A 13999-nucleotide genomic window follows, 5' to 3' on the forward strand; every position below is an offset into this window, starting at 1 on the left:
GCAAATCGCATGTTTTGGATGACTTGCTTCAAGGTCAAGGTCACACGACTTTGTTTCGTGTCTGCTCTTTAACTCTGAACCTCTTGAATGATTTTGACGAAACTTGTCACAAATGTTAACCATATCGAGACAACATGCAGAGTGCATGTTTTAGATGGCTTGCTTCAAGGTCAAGGTCACAGGGGTGAAAGCTTATATTGCTTTGCATTGCAGTTTGATTATATTCAACTTAACAGTCAGAACTGGTAAATTTGATAAAGGGAGATAATTATGTCTCCCCCAGGAGACGTATTGTTTTTGCCCTGTCCGTCCGTCCGTCCGTACGTCACACTTCATTTCCGAGCAATAACTGGAGAACCATTTGACCTAGAACCTTCAAACTTCATAGGGTTGTAGGGCTGCTGGAGTAGACGACCCCTATTGTTTTTGGGGTCACTCCGTCAAAGGTCAAGGTCACAGGGGCCTGAACATTGAAAACCATTTCCGATCTATAACTAGAGAACCACATGACCCAGAATGTTGAAACTTCATAGGATGATTGTTCATGCAGAGTAAATGACCCCTATTGTTTTTGGGGCCACTCCGTTAAAGGTCAAGGTCACAGGGGCCTGAACATTGATAACCAGTTCTGATCAATAACTTGAGAACCACTTGACCCAGAATGTTGAAACTTCATAGGATGATTGAACATGCAGAGTAGATGACCCCTATTGATTTTGGGGTCAGTCTGTTAAAGGTCAAGGTCACAGTGGCCTGTTCATGTAAAATCATTTTTTGGAAATAACTTAACCACTTGACCTACAATGTTGAAACTTAATAGGATGATTGGACATGCAGAGTAGATGACCCCTATTTATTTTGAGGTCACTTGATCAAAGGTCAAGGTCACAGGAGCCTGAACAGTGACTGGAGAACCACTAGGCCAAGAGTGTTGAAATTTAGTGGGATGACTGGACATGCCAAGTAGATGATCCCTATTGCAGCCAACCATCAGTGTCTCTTTGATTTTTGCTCCTGACCCCTATTGACTTCTTGCCTATAGGACTTTGCATTGGGGGAGACATGCGCTTTTTTACAAAAGAATTTTCTAGTTCAGGATGTAGGCAAAGTAGATTTAAGGATTTCCTTTAAAAATCCTCTGTCCCTTTGAATGAATTAAGTTGTTCTTTTGATAAAAGTGTTTTTAGAAAATTTGATAGAGACATTTTAGAAAGTAAGCAAGGTAGGGTTCTGGTTTCTGTACGCTGCACTTTCCCTTAAAATTTGTATTGTCTGTCTTTGTATGCAGTTTGAACAAACTCCCTCCAGTACTTTGAGTTACTGCTGGGACAACCATATTCGATTAAGGGAGATAATTCAAAAAGTGATCAAGGTATAGTTATGGTTATTGTAGACTTCATTTTTCTTAATGTCCTCCAGATGGTATCCAGAAAAGATGGATACTCAAATGTACAGACAGGGTGATTAGGGCATTTGTAGACTTACACAGTCTGTTGAGATTAAACATAAATTCCCATTCTATTAAAAGAAAAAAATATGTCAATAGGCCCATTACAAAATTCTCTTTTCCTGTTTCTGTGGCCTTCTTTTACTGTCGCTTATCTCAACAGTGGTTACAGATGTTGTAAATTTTTCAAGAAAGTGCTATCAAAGAGGATTGATTTTATGGCCAAGAGCTTTACTCTAATGACTGATGCCAGTCTAGGGCATTTGCCAAATGGCATAGTCCTAATCTAGTTTAAAACATTCTTCTACAAAATGTAGCTTTTTGTAACACATCTGGACATGTTGAATACCCTCCTACAAAATAAGTCTCGGAGGAAGGCCTTGCCTTGTTAAAAAAAAACCTCACCTGCAAAAATTTTGTGTTACATTTTAGACCATTGGTAGTCTGGAAACTCCCGCAAAATACTGTATAACGTAAAATCATACAAAGTCGTATTCTGTCCTAAAAAAGTACATTCTCTTTTATGGAATACCATTTTCCATATAACCGTAGTTTTTAAAGTTAAGAATATTTTCCTACAAAATGCCATTTCATAAAAAGATTTTGGCAGGTATAAATTTTTTTAATGCTTTCTTGTAAAATAACTGATACAAAACCCTGATAATTGAGCAGCAACACTCTTTTAAAAAGCCATTTTACATAAGACCTTCAGTAGTCTAATATCTATTAAATATCAGTATAATACCAGGAGGTCCATCCTGGCACCTGAATATCTTTAGAACTAAAATGAATAAGATGTCTTACAATAAATCACTCTTGGAATTCTGTACCCAAGTTCACTGATGCTGGCTAGATAAGATTTTATGAACCTCAATTCGTGCACACATTGCAAAAATATGCTGAGAAACAAAAGTTACTAGAGTTTTCATTTTGGGGTCATGAAACGTAAATGGCCAATACCTATAAAGGCGCTTGCAGAATCAGCATGTTCCGGTAGTCTTAATGAAATACTGCAGTCTTTGAAAGATTTGGGTACCTGAATGGCACCTATACCATCAAATATTTATCTTTTACCGTATAATGAATTTATCTTGTCCGTGGAGAAAGTGCAAAATGAGATATTTTGTTTCCCCTGACAACCAGTATTGCACATGTTTTAATCACTTGTGTTTTTGGATAGTGTAAAAGCACATATTTTTGCGTGGTCGAAATTTCGCGATTTTGGAATTTTGACTATGTTCGCGAGGTTAAATATTCACGAAATTGTAACAATGGTATACTACTTGAATTAGAATTATACTGATGGTGAATATTTACACGAGAATTAATTTGTAGATGTAGGGCCTTGCGAATATAGAGAAAATTAAACCCTTGCGAATATTTCTGCTTTTACAGTACGAATGTTTCCCTGTCCAGCTTCAAAATGTCTCCTCTGACAGCTCTTGTTGTGCTGAACACTCCTGTAATTGCAATCATGTTATCAAAGTATATTTATCCCCCTTGATAGAGGCAATTTTTATAAGGGGCTTTAAATTTTATGTAATGAAAAAAACAGGTATAAAAAGGGAGATAACTTTATTAATTTGTTAAAGATATGAGTTATGATTCCTTCCTAGTTACACATCCTCTCATTATCACTTTTTATTGCATGAAATGTCTTACAAAAATCATGAGCAAGCTCTGACATATCTCATAGATATTCTTACAAAATATCACTATCAATAAATTGAAGCCCACCCGCTTAGCTCAGTAGGTAAGAGGGTTGGTCTACGGATCGCGGGGTCGTGAGTTCGATCCTCGGATGGGGCGTATGTTCTCCGTGACTATTTGATAAATGACATTGTGTCTGACATCATTAGTCCTCCACCTCTGATTCATGTGGGGAAGTTGGCAGTTACTTGCGGAGAACAGGTTTGTACTGGTACAGAATCCAGGAAAACTGGTTAGGTTAACTGCCCGCCATTACATAACTGAAATACTGTTGAAAAATGGCGTTAAACCCAAAACAAACAAACAAACAATAAATTGAAGATAAATGCCCTGTTAGACAACTTGTGGGGAATGTTGAGAGACTGTGCTTTGCTTGTGGGGAATGCTGAAAGCTTCTCCCTTACTTTTTGTGGAGTATTGAAAGACTGACCATAACTTCCTGGGGACAAGGTTATGCAACTGAGAAACCTTAGAGCTGTTAGTTAAATAATTGCTAGCAAAGCAGACAACAAAATAAATGAACATAGAGTTTTATTGCCTCCATAAAAGGGTAAATCTTATTTAAATTACAAATTGCATCTGTTTACTTGAACAGGCAATTTGAAAAAAAAATAGAAGATAATGAATATCAAGAATTTTCTGCATTCAAGGATAGTTTCTGATGATATGAAAGTAAAATATTTTAAACCTGATAGGAACCTTCATAATCAGTAGTGGTAAACAAACATTTGGTGGTGATTAACTTGTATAGTTCAATTTCAGAAAAAAGATACTTATTTATGAATAGCTGCCACAAATACTTCAAGGGAAATCAAAGGTCACTGGAGACTCTACCAGGACATACATCTGACCAATACACAAAGTTTTGTCAGGAGATATATCACACAGTTAAGGGCCTACAAAGATGCAAAGGTTTAAGGCTGTACAACATGCAAGACTACCAGACATAATCAGCCTATACAATCATTACCAAGTAAGTAGAAATACTAGTCTTTAAATTTGGTTTTGTTAAATATGAAGAAAACAGTTATTTAAGGTCATGCCAAATTGTAAAGTAGTTCAATAGAACCACCTCATCCAGGAAAAAAATTCACTGGCTGGCACATACAAAAAAATATTTTAGCTCAACTATACGAATTATAAATGGAGAGCTATCATACACACCCCAGGGTAGGCATCGGCATCCCCACCTTGGTTCAAGTTGTTATGCACTTTCAGTTTTTAGATCACCTAAGAACTATTGTGATTGCTCACTGTCCAGTGTCAGTCGTCCGTCCACACTTTCCTTTAGACATTTAGACAACATCTCCACTGATATTTGATATGTAGCATCATCTAGCGGTCCTCTACCAAGATTGTTAAAAGAGGCCCCACCCTTGGGGTCTCAAGGTTATCATAGACTTAAATAGGAAAAAAATTAAAAATCTTCTTGTCTGAAAACACAAGACCTAGGCATTTGATGTTTGTTATCCCCCGCCGATGAAATCGGGAGGGGGGTATTGAAATGGCGTTGTCCGTCCATCACGTCCTTGCGTCCGTCCATCCATCTTTCCGCAGACATATCTCAGTAACTAGCAGGTAGAATTTCATGAAACTTAAAATAAACATGAACCAACATACTGCCATGATGCCCGTTAAGTTTTTTTTTTGATTGGTCAATTTTCCTTAGAGTTATTGCCCTTGATTTAATGAAAAATGCCCAAAAATGTCCGTCCGCAGCCATTTCTCTGTAACTATCATGTAGAATTTCATAAAACTTGAAATAAACATGCACCAACATACTGCGATGATGCCCGTCAAGTTTTTTTGTTTGGATTGGTCAATTTCCCTTAGAATTACTGCCCTTGATTTAATGAAAAATCCGGGGCCTCTGTGGCCGAGTGGTTAAGGTCGCTGACTTCAAATCACTTGCCCCTCATCGATGTGGGTTCGAGCCTCACTCGGGGCATTGAATTCTTCATGTGAGGAAGCCATCCAGCTGGCTTACGGAAGGTCGGTGGTTCTACCCAGGTGCCCGCTCGTGATGAAATAATGCACGGAGGGGCACCTGGGGTCTTCCTCCACCATCAAAGCTGGAAGTCGCCATATGACCTGTCATGTGTCGGTGCGACGTTAAATCCAACCAACAAAAAAAAAAATAATGAAAAATCCACGTCTGCAGCAATTTCTCAGTAACAAGCTGGTAGAATTTCATGAAACTTGAAATAAATATGAACCAACATACTTCGATGATGCCTGTCATTTTTTAGCTCACCTGTCACATAGTGACAAGGTGAGCTTTTGTGATCACCCTTCGTCCGTCGTCCGTCCGTGCCTCCGTGCGTCCGTCCGTGCATCAACAATTTCTTGTCTGCACGATAGTGGTTTCATTTATGATTTTATTTTAACCAAACTTGCACACAACTTGTATCACCATAAGATCTCGGTTCCTTTCTTGAACTGACCAGATCCCGTTATGGGTTCCAGAGTTATGGCCCCTGAAAAGGCCAGAATTAGCTATTTTGACCTTGTCTGCACAATTGCAGCTTTATTATCCCCCGACGAAAGTCGGAGGGATATAGTTTTGGCGTTGTATGTCCTTCCGTCCGTCTTTCCGTCGGTCCGTCCGTCCAGAGCCATAATGTTCAGAGTTATGGCCCCTGAAAGGGCCAGAATTAGCTATCTTGACCTTGTCTGCACAATAGCAGCTTCATTTATGATTTCAATTCAATTAAACTTGCACAAAACTTGTGTCACCATAAGATATCGGTTCTTTTTTTTAAACCGGCCAGATCCCTTAATAGGTTCCAGAGTTATGGCCCCTGAAAGGGCCAAAATTAGCTATTTTGACCTTGTCTGCACAATAGCAGCTTCATTTATGATTTGATTTTATCCAAACTTGCACACAACTTGTATTACCACAAGATCTTTGTTCCTTTCTTGAACTGGCCAGATTCACTCATGGGTTCCAGAGTTACGGCCCCTTAAAGGTCCAAAATTGGCTATTTTGGCTTTTGCAGCCATATAGAGACTTCATTTATGGTTTTATTTGATACAAACTTCCAAAATATCTTCAACAACAATAAATCTTGGATTCCATGACAAATCAGATCCAGTCGTAGGTTCCAGAGTTATTTTATATCTGATTACCTCACCTGATTGTTATCAAAATGGATTTATATCAGTAAGTACTAAGACTTATTTGAAATTTCATTAAGGCCTAGGTCTTAGATATTTGACATGTAGTATTGCCTAGTAGACCTCTACAAAATTTCTTCAAATCATGACCCCGGGGTCAAATTGGCCCCGCCCCATGGGGTTACTTGATTGTACATAGAAAAATCTTCAATATTTTCTAAAAATAAACCAGAAGGCCTAGAGCTTAGATATTCGACATGTAGCATTGCTTAGTGGACCTCTACAAAATTTGTTCAAATCTTGACCCCCTCAGGGTCAAATTGACCCAGCCCCAGGGGTTACTTTATTGTACATAGGGAAATCTTCATAAATTTGCTTAAAATAAACCAGAAGGCCTAGATCTTAGATATTCGATATGTAACATTGCCTAGTCGACTTCTACAAACTTTGTTCAAATCATGACCCCCGGGGTAAAATTGGCCCCGCCCCAGGGGTTACTTGATTGTACGTCGGAAAATTTTCCAAAAAATTTCTAAAAATCATCAGTTTGACATTTGAAACATATTACTCTGGTGAGCGATCCAGGGTCATCATGACCCTCTTGTTTGAATTATTCCCCGTTTTCATATTTTCTTTAAAAATTTTGTCCGGAGCATAACTCCAAAAGTACTGGAGGGATTTTCTTCAAACTTCATACACTGATGGAAAACATTGGGAGGAAGTGCAGTGTGCAAGAAAAATAACTCTACCTTGCCTACTATTTGAGTTATTCCCCTTGATCATATTTTCTTAAAAAAAATTGTCCGCAGCATATCTTTTTCATGCATGGAGGGATTTTAATATATCTTGGCACAAATGTTCACCACCACGAGTTGGAGTGTCATGCGCAAGAACAGATCCCTAGTTCTAAGGTCAAGGTCACAGAGGTCAAAGGATACAAGAATGAAAACCTTGTCCGGAGCACTTCTTCTTCATGCATAGAGGGATTTTGATATAACTTTGCACAAATGTTCACCACCACAAGACAGAGTGGCATGTGCAAAATCCAGGTCCCTAGGTCTAAGGTCAAGGTCACACTTAGAGGCCAAAGGTCAGATACAAGAATGACTGTCCGAAGCATTTCTTCTTCATGCATGGAGGGATTTTGATGTAACTTGGCACAATTGTACACCATCATGAGATGAAGTGTCATGCGCAGTTCCCTTCTTTAGAATTACTTCCCTTTGTTGTTACTTTAAATAGCTTTTATTGTAACTTTTTCGTTACTAGCCGTAGGGAAAAATCGAGACCACTTTTCAGTAGTACAACATGCATGCTACATCCAATTTTGAGGTGTATTTTGACCAATCTCTACCTAGTAAAGATTTTTGTGTGGACTTAAATTTTTTATTTTTTTTATTTTTTTTTTTTTTTTTTTTTTTTTAAAGATTAACTTCCATTAGTTGTTGCTATAAATAACTTATGTTGTAACATTTTTATAATTGACCACAGGGAAAAAACAAGACCACTTTTCTACACCTGGATGTTACTTTCCAATTTTAGGTGTATTTTAAGACATCTCTACCTGGTAAGGAGTTTTTTTTGTGGACTTAGAAAAACAAAAGACTTACAATAATTACTAAACAACCACAAAATTAAAATTCCATTTGCAAATACAGCTGCTTGAGTAAAGAAATTTGCTGTGACGGGCATATATTGTGACATTCTGGCACTCTTGTTCCCTGTTAGCTTTCCATTCCTTCTTTTTACAGTAGCCATATAGAAAAACATCATACAGCTATACTGTTAATGAAAATTAATAAAATTTAGCAGTAAACCACCTCACCACTGAATAATTCTTTCTTCCACATCTTTAAGACCCCTGATGTGGACCACAACTAAACGGTTTTTCAAAGCTTCTCCCAAAATTAATACTTTCAGACACTAACTTGCCAGGAACTTCAGCCTTCAATTATAATATGCCCGGCGGGGGGATTGGCCATGTCTAACATGGCTCTTGTTTTTTAAGATACAGCCTTCAAATTTGGATAACATGTACAGTTTTGCACACCAATCTTAAAACTGACTTTCAGTGACCATGAATGTGATGTACTGACCTACTTTCATGTTTTTAAGATACAGCTTTGAAATTTGGATGACATGTATAGTTTTACATGCCGATCTTTAAACAGACTTTCAGTGACCATCAGTGTGACCTACTGACCTACTTTCTTGTTTTCTAAGCTACAGCAAAACGATTTCAACCACCTGTAAACATTTTTGTGCCCCCCCATGAGTGGTGGGGGCATATAGATTTGCTTTTGTCCATGCATCCGTGCGTGCGTCCGTCCATCCGTCCGTCCGTCCGAAGTTCGTGACGCGCCTAGCTCGAAAAGTATTTGATATAAATTAGTGAAACCTTGCATGAGTCTTTATCATGATATGAACTTGCGCACCTCCTATTTTTCGTCTGACTCCACCCCCTATTTTCAGAGTTATGTCCCTTGAAATAGTCAAAAATGCACATTTTGACCTTGTGACACGCCTAGCTCAAAAAGTATTTGATGTAGATTCATGAAACCTTGCATGAGTCTTAATCATGATATGAACTTGCGCACCATCTATTTTTCATCTGGCTCCGCCCTCTATTTTCAGAGTTATGGCCCCTGAAATAGTCAGAAATGCACATTTTCACCTTGTGACATACCTAGCTCAAAATGTATTTGATATAGATTCATAAAACCTTGCATGAGTCTTAATCATGATATGAACTTGCGCACCTCCTATTTTTCATCTGGCTCCACCCCCTATTTTCAGAGTTATGGCCCCTGAAATAGTCAAAAATACACATTTTCACCTTGTGACATGCCTAGCTCAAAAAGTATTTGATATAGATTCATGAAACCTTGCATGAGTCTTAATCATGATATGAACATGCGCACCTCCTATTTTTCATATGGGTCTGCCCCCAATTTCAGAGTTATGGCCCCTGAAGTAGTCAAAAATGCACATTTTCACCTTCTGACATGCCTAGCTCAAAAAGTATTTGATATAGATTCATGAAACCTTGCATGAGTCTTAATCATGATATGAACTTGTGCACCTCCTATTTTTCATTTGGGTCCGCCCCCTATTTTTAGAGTTATGGCCCCTGAAATAGTCAAAAATGTACATTTTCACCTTGTGACACACCTAGCTCAAAAAGTATTTAATATAAATGGTTGAAAACTCGCATAAGTCTTTATCATGATATAAACTTGCACACCTCTAATTTTTTGTCTGGCTTCACCCCTTATTTTTAAAGTTATGGCCCCTGAAATAGTAAAAAAATGCACTTTTTCACCTAATTATATATCTAGCTCAAAAAGTATTTGATGTAAATTCAGGAAACCTTGCTGGAGTCTTTATCGTGATGTGACCTTGCACACTTGGCATTCTTCTTGAGAACCTTAGCTCTTATTACTGAGTTATGGCCCTTGAAATAGCCAAAATAGTGGATTTTTTGTTTGTGATGCTCACAGCTCAAAAAGTATAGCGCCTAGAATAATGAATCCTTTTCATAAAATGTTTGTTGAGGCTATACCCCATTAAGACTGCAAACATTTGAATTATTGCCACTTATATGTGACAAATGTACCAGTGGGGGGCACACCCTGTGTCCTACAGACACATTTTAGTTTTTTTTAATTTCAAAAGTAATCTTGCATACTCTTTACCTTGACCCACTCAAGCTTTAGCTAAGAAATTTGTTCAAGCAAACAACTCTACTCATGTGAGCGATATAGGGCCATCATGGCCCTCTTGTTTTCAGTAGATTCAATTTCTAATAGATAGTTCGCAAAATACCGTATAACTGGTTATTTCTGCAGGGGTAAATTTTTGTGCATTGGGCATGAAAATGGGTTTTCTAATTTCCGCGATTTTAATTTCTGCAGATTTCTGTAGAGAGGTATTTAAAATTTATTTCATGCATAAAATACAGTTAAAAAAACATGTTGAAATACCATGTATTACGATAATGTACATGCACTCAGTTCAACAGTTACTGCACAATACCCTGAAACATTTAAAATCTTAATTTAAAATACAAATGTATTTCATCACCACTCACTAATTCATTTTGACACTGTTTATACTCTAATTTCAAGTACACAGGTAAAAAGAGGCGACAAACGGGGCGATCTGATATACGAAATTACGAAATATTTGCGAATTTAATTTTTGTGGCTGGATAAAAATATCGCAGAAAGTACCTACCCGCAGAAATAACCAGTTATACGGTACAACCCTTACAGAAGAAAAAGGCCTGCCGCGTACTCTTGCTGTGTACATACAGCGTATTTGACGCGTACATGATGTGTACTGAAATCAAGGGCTTTAAATAGTATGCAGGATATACACCGCACATACACCGATAGTACGTTTGTAGTACACTTTTAATATGCAAATGAGCTCTGCCGCGTACTACTTGCTGCGTACATGCTGTGGACTACATAGTACACAGGATGTACGTTGGAGGAATCTAGTACGCGGGAAGTACACCAGAGAAATAGTACTATGTTTTTCTATGCATGTGCAGCCTTTTCTAAATCAAACAAAATTCATAATGCTCAAAAATACCATATTTAGTTTAAAATTAACAGTTTTAAATAGTGACCTAAAATGCACCATAATTCAACTTTGGACATTAAGAGTAACAAGTGCACTTAAAGCGTATGGCAAATCTGCGATAAATGCTGAAGAGCATGGGTAAGACACAGCTCACTGCTCAATTTTTCATTGCATATAAAGGTGTTACTTTACTGAAAAACAAATCAAATGTTTTTTTTTTCGGCTTTTTTCGACTTTTCAAAGAAAAAGTAGAGCTATTGCACTCACATCGGCGTCAGCGTCGCCGTTGGTTAAAGTTTTTGATAAAGTCAAATATCTCTGTTACTGTCAGAGCTATTGACTTGAAACTTAAAATAATTATTTACTATCAAAGTCTACACCAGGGGAAACAATCCCCATAACTCTGCTTTGAATTTTGACAGAATTATGCCCCTTTTTAACTTAGCAATTTTGGTTAAAGTTTTTGATAAAGTCAAATATCTCTGTTACTATCCAAGCTATTGACTTGAAACTTAAAATAGTTATTAACTATCAAAGTCTACACCAGGAAAAACATTCCCCATAACTCTGCTTTGAATTTTGACAGAATTATGCCCCTTTTTAACCTAGAAATTTTGGTTAAAGTTTTTGATAAAGTCAAATATCTCTGTTACTATCAAAGCTATTGACTTGAAACTTGAAATACTGATTTACCATCAAAGTCTACACCAGAAGAAACAATCCCCATAACTCTGATTTTTGAATTTTGACAGAATTATGCCCCTTTTTAACTTAGTAATTTTGGTTAAATATTTCTATAAAGTCAAATATCTCTGTTACTATCAAAGCTTTTGACTTGAAACTTAAAATACTTATTTTCCATCACAGTCTACACCAGGAGAAACAATCCCATAACTCTGTTTGAATTTTGACAGAATTATGCCCCTTTTTAACTTAGAATTTTTTGTTAAAAGTCAAATATTTCTGTTACTATTAAAGCTTTTGACTTGAAACTCTAAATAGTTATTTACTTTCAAAGTCTGCACCAGGAGACACAATTCCCATAACTCTGATTATAATTTTGACAGAGTTATGTCCCTTTTTAACTTGGATTTTTTTTACTGGCAAGCTCTTATTCAGAGATAAGCACTGAGAAAAGTCGAGCACGCTGTCTTACGGACAGCTGTTTGTTTTTCATGAATCCCCTGCCCGAGTGGTGGAGGGTTATAGGAATGATCTCCGTCCATCCTTCCGTCTTCCATCCTTCCGTAACATTTTGTGTCCGCTCTGTATCTCCTAAACCCCTTGAGAGATTTTCATGAAACTTGGGTCAAATGATCACCTCATCAAGACGATGTGCAGAATCCATGAGTCAGCCATGTCGGTTCAAGGTCAAGGTCACAACTCAAGGTGAAAGGTTTGAGCCTTCCATTTTGTGTCCGCTCTGTATCTCCTAAACCCCTTGAAGGATAATCATTAAACTTAGGTCAAATGATCACCTCATCAAGACGATGTGCAGAACCCATGAGTCAGCCATGTTGGCTCAAGGTCAAGGTCACAACTCAAGGTTAAAAGTTTGAGCCTTCCATTTCGTGTCCACTCTGTATCTCCTAAACCCCTTGAAGATTTTCATCAAACTTCATCAAGAACTCATGAGTCAGCCATGTCAACTCAAGGTCAGAGTCACAACTCAAGGTCAAAGGTTTAAACCTTCCATTTTGTGTCCGCTCTGTATCTCCTAATCCCCTTGAAGGATTCATATGAAACCTGGGTCAAATGATCACCTATCCAATACGATGTGCAGCCATGCCGGCTCAAGATTAAGGTCACAACTTGGGGTCAAAGATTTGAGCCTTCTATTTTGTGTCCACTCTGTATCTCCTAAACCCCTTGAAGGAATTCCATCAAACTTTGGTCAAATGATTACCTCATCAAGAACTCACGAGTCAGCCATGTCAACTCAAGGTCAAGGTCACAACTCAAGATCAAAGGTTTGAGCTCTGTATCCTAAACCCCTTGAAGGATTTTCATGAAACTTGGCTCAAATGATCACCTCATCAAGACAATGTGCAGAATTCATGGGTCAGCCATGTTAGTTCAAAGTCAAGGTCACAGCTCAAGGTCAAAGATTTACCCCTTCACAATCCATAACAGTGGCGGGGGATTTAGCAGTGTTTCAGACTGCCTTGTTTTTAATTTTCCATCAATATTTATAATCAACTTGTGATGTTTTGTACCCTCACCCGGTCACCGCCGCTTGTCAGTATCTTTTTTGGCTCAACTATATGAAGTATATGGAGAGCTATCCTACTCACCCTGGCATCGGCGTCTTTCACCTTGGTTAAAGCTTTTATACACTTAATCTTTTTTCTCCTTATCTCTGTAATTACTTGATGGGTTTGCATTAAACTTAAAATGGTTATTCCTCATCATCACCCAAATCATCTGGTGTAAGGGCCATAACTCTCATGCCAGTATCTCATGAATCATGCCCCCTTTTTACTTAGAATTTCAGGTTAAAGTTTTGGTGCCCTTTCACTCAATCTCAGTTATTATTGTATGGATTTGATTCAAATTTAGAACAGTTGTCCCACATCAGATGACACAAGTTCCATAGCTCTGGCACCAATTTTTTTTTATGAATTATGACCCTTTTTACTTGAAATTTCGGTGAAAGTTTTGGTGCACTTTCACTCTATCACAGTTATATCTAAATGGAAATGATTCAGACTTAAAGTAATTGTAGCACATCATCACCCACATCGTATGACACAAGGGCCATAACTCTGGCACCAATATTTTATGAATTATGTCCTTTCGCTTAGTATTTCAGGTTGGTGCACCTTCACTTTATTATACGCCCGTTTAAAAAACGGGACGTATGATGGGAACGCCCCTGGCGGGCGGGCGGGCGGGTGGGCGGCGTCCAAAGACTTTGTCCGGACCATATCTTCTACATGCATGAAGGGATTTTGATGAAACTTGGCACAGTTGTTCACCATTATGAGACGGAGTGTCATGCGCAAAAACCAGGTCCCTAGGTCTAAGGTCAAGGTCACACTTAGAGGTCAAAGGTCAAATTCAAGAATGACTTTGTCCGGAGCATATCTTCTTCATGCATGGAGGGATTTTGATGAAAGTTGGCACAATTGTTCA

At 38.0% G+C, this 13999-nt stretch overlaps 1 long non-coding RNA gene across 1 annotated transcript in view; it reads left to right on the forward strand.

Moving 5' to 3' along the window:
• Positions 1-3124: 3124 nt before the first annotated feature.
• Positions 3125-13999, forward strand: part of LOC123536621 (uncharacterized) — a 75201-nt gene continuing 64326 nt past the window's right edge. Inside the window, exon 1 of the long non-coding RNA XR_008368040.1 lies at positions 3125-4130. This is a non-coding gene — a long non-coding RNA (uncharacterized LOC123536621). The remainder of the gene's footprint in view (positions 4131-13999) is intronic.

Source organism: Mercenaria mercenaria, chromosome 17 (assembly GCF_021730395.1).
Source record: "Mercenaria mercenaria strain notata chromosome 17, MADL_Memer_1, whole genome shotgun sequence".
NCBI classification, from domain to species: domain Eukaryota; kingdom Metazoa; phylum Mollusca; class Bivalvia; order Venerida; family Veneridae; genus Mercenaria; species Mercenaria mercenaria.